Source organism: Ixodes scapularis, unplaced genomic scaffold (genome assembly GCF_016920785.2).
Source record: "Ixodes scapularis isolate PalLabHiFi unplaced genomic scaffold, ASM1692078v2 ptg002615l_1__unscaffolded, whole genome shotgun sequence".
Classification (NCBI taxonomy): domain Eukaryota; kingdom Metazoa; phylum Arthropoda; class Arachnida; order Ixodida; family Ixodidae; genus Ixodes; species Ixodes scapularis.
This window is the reverse complement of record NW_024610257.1, coordinates 146,983-154,984: the sequence shown is the minus strand read 5'-3', so window position 1 is coordinate 154,984 and position 8,002 is coordinate 146,983.

The following is an 8,002-nucleotide window of genomic DNA, read 5'->3' as shown; positions in this document are numbered from 1 at the left end:
CGGGGGACGGCAGAGTCACTGGGGCGAGTGATACCCCACCCGACCCCCTCGCGTTTACGCCGCTTCGAGATGACAGTCTCTGGCGGCACATTACAAGGCGACACGATGGGCACAGCTGGCGATAAATATTTGGTGGTAAACAAAAGGGCTAGTTTTAACGGCGAATACAAACCCCAACACCGCGAGGTGGAGCGCTAAAAGCGTCGGGCCTTAGTCGGGCCCGCGTGACAGTAATCCGCGAATAGAAGCACAACGCGAAGATAAGGACGTCGGTTGGCCTTAGGGCCGTAAGCAGCAGCCAAGCAAGCCAGCCAGCCAGCAAGCAAATCTTTCGAGGCGGCGTCTTTATTGCTCGCCGGCGGGGCTTGGCAGGGCGTCCATTTGTGATGTGACTCAAAGAAGTCCTATTTTTTGTCCAAAATGTGGGAAGAAACGAAAGCGGTAGCTGTTGCACTGTCGCGCAATGCAGGTGGAATGGCGCCGTCGTGTACCTGAGGGCGGAGGCGCGACGTGATTAATGTTCATAGCCGTCGAGGTTGGCGTCGTGGATGCCACTGACGACCGCCAGGAGTGGTCGGTGAGGCGTGAAGTGGGTAAGCGCGGTGGAAGTTTCTAAAACCATCCAACATCACGCGTAGTCACTAGATTCTGGCAAAGTGGGATTTGGCGTAACGCGAGTAATGTTTGAAAACAAGTATTTCAAGCAGGCAAAAGGAAGACGCTCCCTTCGTCGCGTCGTTACTGTCGGGACGCAGGGGCTCTCCGCTCTTTTCTCTCGGTGCTGTGCGGCCGTCGGGACACGTGGGGGCACGCGGCCACGTGACGTGACTGCGCCCTGACGACGCCCAAAAAAGGCGTCCCTTAGAGTTACCTTTAAAAAAAAAACGCACCTAGGCCGCCGCCATGTTGCTGATGCTGATGTGGCAAGTGCGACCGCCCTCTATTAGCTAGAAATTTTCTGTCCCTCTCTTGGACGGTGAAAACCCGCTCAGCCCAATTCTTCACCTATGCGGTTTTGTATTCGACGTTTGCTGGGTCCTTTTGAAAGTTTACACATAATTTTTATGATGCATGCTGCGTACCCTTTTTATGTTATCTATCACTGTGAGAAATAGGGTTGGTAAGTGCCTGCCATTCAAGTCTTTGCGCTCGACATTCACGGGAAACGAAGAAGGGGAAGGACGTCGAACGGCCTGGACGCATTTTGCGAACAATGACAATTGTTCTCCCCCCTCGCAGAAATAATCTGCCTAAAGTCCTTCTCAGTCATCTCCAAAAATAGTTCTTCGGGTTGGGCTGGGAAACAGGTCAGTCGCATTCGTTCCTCTTATTTGTTGCTGGTTTGAAATGGAAGCTCTCCCCAAAATGTGTCCCAAATCGAAGTCATCTTGGATTCCGTCCGATCGCCAAGATGTGACAGTCGTCGATTGTGACTGTGTTATTTGAGATCTTTCTCAAAAAAAATCTTTATTGATAACGCGGCATCGTGTGATACATACAATATATTGTTCGAATGTCAGCACTTGCTGAATTGTATTTCCGTGTCCTGATCATCGGTAAACACGTTATTTGTGTGCGCAAAAAATGCATGCCTTTTGGCTATCTTTCGTTGTAAATTATCTTCGACAGTTAAGCGCTCTGTCGTTTGACACGCGGCTAATCGGGCGGTGCCGTCAAAACTTATCGTAAGAAACAAACAAAACAAATAACATTCCAGCCGCATTCGTTCTGTCGCGCGCGTACCCAACTCAACTAGTTTCCAGTTTGTTTGTTTTTTTTTTGTTTTTTTTAAATGTGGTACAATGCTTTCATGATGTTTTCGGAAAAATACATACAACATGAAACACAAAATACAGCGGGAAAAGACGAAAATTTAGCCGCCAGCAGTGTTTGAAACTGCGCCTACGCAGGCTGCGCCTATCGAAATCACAGTCCACTCGGTTAGGGTTGGCAGGGACGCCGGTGAGAGTCTATCCTCAAACCCAATGACTGGGCTCGAAAACGGTTTGTTGCCCCTGGGGTGGAGTGATTCATCACCAGCATTCCTAGACACGGTCTCCTTGCGCCCTCTCTTGGCTATTCTCAGCAAAACGCAGTAAAATGATAACTTCAGGCAAACTACTGCAGAAATCCTTAATTTTCCCGGGATATCTATAAAGGACACTAATACACTCTTATTTAATATCTACTTAAACCTCAGGATTGTATACTTTTTATTCCTGGGCCCGATATAATATTGTTTATTGGGTGCTAGAGGCCACTTTGACAAAATGTTAAATTTCTTCTCTCTGAAATGAAGAATCGTAAAGTTCCTGAGCAATATAATAGCTGCCGGCTCATAGAACACACCGCAGTTAAAATTTCGGTATTTAAATTAATACTTTTTCTTCCTCAAGACTTTCAAATTCGGCCCGCTTTTTACCCCTTTAAAGTTGGCACTCCGCCGTGCACCAAGTAGCTTGCGGCCAAGCTACCTTTACATAGGCTTATAAAAAAAAAACGATTTGTACGATGCGTTTGTGGCAATGACAGCATATTGACTAAGAATGTGGCGGTTATAATATGACTATATAACAATTAGATGTTTACAATCAACATTTGTGCCCTGGATTTCAAATATAGGCAGTTGTTGTATAGGATCAGAAACACTTGCATTGTATATATTTTGCTTTGAATTAGCCTGTGTACGTAAAGTTTTAGCTGGGTTACAGGCACAAATTGAACAAAATTCTTTCAGGTGTGAATAACTAAAAATAACTAGAAATATTTCCACGCTCGTCGGCGAGCGACCGCGTGCGTGGCCGAGTGGTTACCGTGCTTGACTGTCGCGCGGAAAGTCTGGGTTCGATTCCAGTCAGTGGCATGCTCTTTTATTTGTTCTTTCAACATTGCGTTCTCGTGTGTTCGAGAACATTCTCGTATGATCGAGTTCCGAGTGTTCCAGTCGCCGAACAATCTAGGCCGATTGTTCCAGAACGCAACGCGCATACATACTCCGCGTGCTGGTCTGCAGTCAGTTTCGCCCCAGCGTTCGACTCTGCTGCTACGCCGACTTCGACGCCCGCGACGCTCTGTTATTATCTTTTATACCCTTTCATTTTTGGCACAAGTTCGCCACATTAAACATTTATTTCTTCCTGTTTATTTATTTATTTATTTTTTTTTTTGTCACCACCCGTGACATTTTGGTGGAGGTGCGGGGTACCGTATGCCCGTGCAGCGTTCCCCTCCCAGGGCCCGCAGTGCCAGTCCGATTTCCGACTCGGTGAGAAGACCACTCAGCGCAGAACCTGAAGCTCGGACCAGCCGTCGCACCAAGAGAGAGGATCCCGAGTACGGTTTGCTGCTGAACAAACCCAAGCCGAAGAAGACGACGATGGCCAACCAGTCGCAGACCGCCGCCGCTCCTGCCGTCGTCTACCTACCCATCGCTCCTCAGACACCGCCTCCCTTCCACGGCGAAAGCCACGAAGACATCGACGACTGGGTCCAACAGTACGAACGAGTGGCCCGTCATAACGGGTGGACAGCGGAACAGTGTCTGCAGAACGCTTACTTCGCCTTGGAAGCAACCGCCCGGAACTGGTTCGAGAACCACGAAGCATCGATCACTTCCTGGCAGCAACTCAAGGCTGAGTTGCGAAGAACACTCACGAACCAACAACGAAAAGAACGCGCGGAAGAGCTTCTTCAAGCGAAGATCCAAGGCCCTAGCAAGAGCGTCGTTAGCTTCGTAGAAGATGTCCTGCGACTGAGCAACCGCGTCGATCCTGAAGCATCCGAAGCAAAGAAGCTCAGAGTCTTGATGCGCGGCGTGAAGGAAAACATTTTCGGTCGTCTAGTTTGTGGAGCCCGCCTACCACAGTCGAAGGCTTCATGACTGAGGCCACCAACATTGAACGTGCCCTTCAAGCACGAGCCGCCCACCATCACCGAGTTCCCGGCGTCGGTTCCTTTTCGTCTTCCAGCTGCAACACCACGGACATCCGCGAGATAATCCGGGACGTCGTCCGGGAGGAGATCAAGAAGCTTCTACCTGCCGCCGCAAACCCAGCTTCGCCCTCAATCGCTGAGATTGTCAAGGAAGAGGTCCAGCGAGCGCCGCAGCCTGAGGTTCTCGTCAGCACCGCTCCAGAACCATCGACGTTGAGTTACGCCGCAGTGGCCCTACGGCCACCGCCTCCCCGTCGCACCTATGTCACGCCGCCCCGACGTCAGTCTCCTGTGCCGCAGCACGACCGACACCACGACGACCAGGTCCAGTACGCCTGCCCGGAGCCTTGCGCACCCCGCAAGACCGACCTGTGGCGAACGCCCGACCGACGCCCTCTGTGCTTCCATTGCGGGGAAGCGGACCACACCTACCGCCGATGCCCATACCGACGACTCGGGCTACGCGGGTTCCACCCGAACGACTCGTGCCCCCGTCATGGTGAACGCCCTACTGAGATCGACGAGTACCTGCGACGACCTCAGTCCCCCGAGCCTGCGTCCCGCCAAACGTTCCGGTCGCCGTCACCGCGACATCCAGCTTCGCGGATGCACCGACCACGACGTGAAAGCTTGTCCCCCTTCACTCCTCGCCGGGGAAACTAGGCGCGGCAACCCCTGGAGGTGGAGTTGCCGAAGACGACCGACGCCAAGATCCTCCACGAACGTCGGGGGGCCCCCACTCGAACGCTACCAAAGACCAAAACGACGCCCCTGCAGTGGTGTCCAATAAGCTAAACGTCGTCATCGACGGCCACGACGCATCAGCACTCGTGGACACCGGAGCAGATTACTCAGTCTTGAGTGGGAGGCTCTCCCGCCGCCTTCGAAAAGTCACAACGCCATGGGATGGACCTCAAATACGAATCGCCGGAGGGCACCTCATCACACCAACCGGGAGATGCACTGCTCGTGTCGAGATCCGCAGTGAGACGTGGCCTGTGAAGTGCGTCGTTCTACAAGACTGTTCCAGAGACGTTATTGTCGGCATGGACTTTCTGTGTGAATACGGCGCCGTCATCGACCTTGGTGAGAATAGATTGACGCTTCGCAAGCCTGTTTCGTCTTCAGAGAAACCTCAAACAGCGTCAGCCGCCGTCCGAGTCGCTGCCGACCACGTGAACCTGCCGCCGCGATTCAGTATTATCGTACCCGTAGCGGCCGATGCAGCTACCTGCGGCGAAGTTGTTCTTGAAGGCAACCTTCAATTACTCCTAGGAAGAGGAATAGGCGTCGCAAGAGGAGTGGCTGAACTTCAGGATGGGCGCACCGTGGTCTTCGTGACGAACTTTCGACAAGAAGCGCAACACCTCACGAAAGGTGCCGCTGTAGGCCACGTCGAGGAAATTGGGAACTCCGCCGAAATCGCCGCGATTACTGAAAAATCATTCCCACCTCAGCAACACATTACGCCGCCAGCGCAACTCGACATTGACCCCAAGCTTCCAGGCCGGAAACGACGGCAGCTAAGTGACCTCCTCGCCGAATACAGTGACTGCTTCGCGACGTCGTCGAGGGTGCGCCAAACCGCCTTTGCGAAACACCGCATCGTTACCGAGGACGACGCGCGCCCTGTGCGTCGATCGCCGTACAGAGTCTCCGTTAAAGAAAGGGAGGTGATCCAGGAGCAAGTGCAAGAGATGCTGAACGAGGACATAATCCAACCTTCAAGCAGACCGTGGGCCTCTCCAGTTGTACTGGTTAAGAAGAAGGACGGATCACTTAGCTTCTGCGTGGACTACCGGCAGCTGAACGCAGTGACGAAGAAAGACGTCTATCCACTCCCCCGCATCGACGACACGTTAGACCGGCTGCGCCACTCCCGATACTTTTCATCCATGGACCTGAAGAGCGGCTACTGACAGATCGAAGTCGACGAACAGGACCGAGAGAAGACAGCTTTCGTTACGCCAGATGTGCTGTACGAGTTCAGGGTGATGCCCTTCGGACTATGCACGGCTCCAGCAACTTTCCAGCGTGTTATGAACACCGTACTGGCAGGATTAAAGTGGCAGAGCTGTCTCGTCTACCTCGATGACGTCGTAGTGTTTTCCAGCGACTTCGACGAGCACTTGCGACGACTCCGAGCAGTTCTCCAAGCCATACGGACCGCCGGACTCACCCTGAAGCCGTCAAAGTGTCGGTTCGCCTATGACGAACTGAAGTTCCTAGGTCACGTGGTTAGTAACGAAGGCGTTCGCCCCGACCCAGAGAAGACTCGCGCCGTCGCAGCATTTCCAGCACCGACAGACAAGAAGGCCGTGCGAAGGTTTCTTGGACTATGTGCCTACTATCGGCGCTTCATCCGGGATTTTGCAAGGATTTCCGCAGCGCTCACAAACCTCACAAAGGACGCCGAGAAGTTCGAATGGGCCGAGGAGCAGCAGCAGGCATTCGACGAGCTGAAGCGACGACTGCAGACTCCTCCTGTTCTAGGATATTTCGATCAAGATGCGGAAACCGAAATTCACACGGACGCAAGTAACGCTGGACTTGGCGCGGTACTGGTTCACGTGCAAGAAGGCACCGAGCGAGTTATCGCCTACGCAAGTCGGACACTGTCCAAGGCGGAGAAAAATTACTCCACGACTGAGAAAGAATGAATTGCGGTCGTCTGGGCAATTACGAAGTTTCGTCCGTATTTGTACGAGAGCCCGTTCCGTGTAGTCACGGACCACCACTCGCTCTGCTGGCTTGCGAACCTCAAGGACCCGTCAGGACGCCTCGCTCGATGGAGTCTACGACTACAAGAGTTCAACATGACTGTGGTCAAGTCACACCGCAAGCACAGCGATGCCGACTGCCTGTCCAGAGCCCCCGTCGAAACACCTTCCGGCAGCAGCAACGACGATGATGACGGGTGCTTCCTAGGTGCAGTGAACACCGACGACATGGCACGACGTCAAAGAGACGATCCTGAGTTGCGCGCGTTAATCGAGAACCTCGAAGGACGAGGGGGTACTGTCCCCCGTCTCTTCTCGAGAGCCCTGCCGACTTTCGTCCTTCGACAAGGTGTACTTTACAAGGAGAACTTCGGAGACAACAGCACACCATGGCTGCTGGTAATCCCTACCGACCTTACACCGGAGATCTTCCAAGCCTGCCACGACGACCCGACGTCCGGACACTTTGGTTACAGCCGTACGCTGGTCCGAATTTGTGAAAGGTATTACTGGCCCAAGCTGGCCGAAGGCCGTTCACTTCTACACACGGTCCTGCCACGAGTGCCAGCGACGCAAGAAACCGCCGACGGAGCCGGCAGGTCTCCTGCATCCGATCGCTCCCTCCGACCGTACCGTTCCAGCAGATCGGAATGGATCTACTTGGTGCTTTTCCACCATCGACGCAAGGAAACAGATGGATTATTGTCGCCACAGATTATCTCACAGGGTACGCCGAAACAAAAGCCCTTCCTGCAGAGACTGCTGTGGAAGTTGCCAAGTTCTTTATCGAGTCCATCGTCCTCCGGCACGGCGCTCCCAAAGTTTTGATCTCAGACCGTGGATCATCGTTCATGGCCCATCTGACACAAGAAATCCTTCGTCTCAGCCACACCAGCCATCGGCGCATAACGGCGTACCACCCGCAGACCTATGGGCTGACGGAGAGACTCGACAAGACCATCGCCGACATGATCTCCATGTACGTCGACGTGGAGCACAAGACATGGGACGAGGTGTTGCCGTACGTCACATTTGCCTACAACACGGCCGTACAAGAGACCACCGGGGTGACACCCTTCGAACTGGTTCATGGTCGCAAAGTAACGACAATGCTGGACGGGATGTTACCCCACGAACCGGCTGTCGACGGAAGCGGCGACGCCCAGGTGGTTGGCCAACGGGCAGGAGAAGTCCGCCAGCTCGCCAGACACCGTATTCAAGCCCAACAACGTGTCGACACTGGCCGCTACAACCTTCGTCGTCGGGACGTCCACTTCCAGCACGGAGACAGGGTGTGGGTGTGGACACCGATCCGCCGCCGTGATCTCAGTGAGAAACTCCTAAAGCGC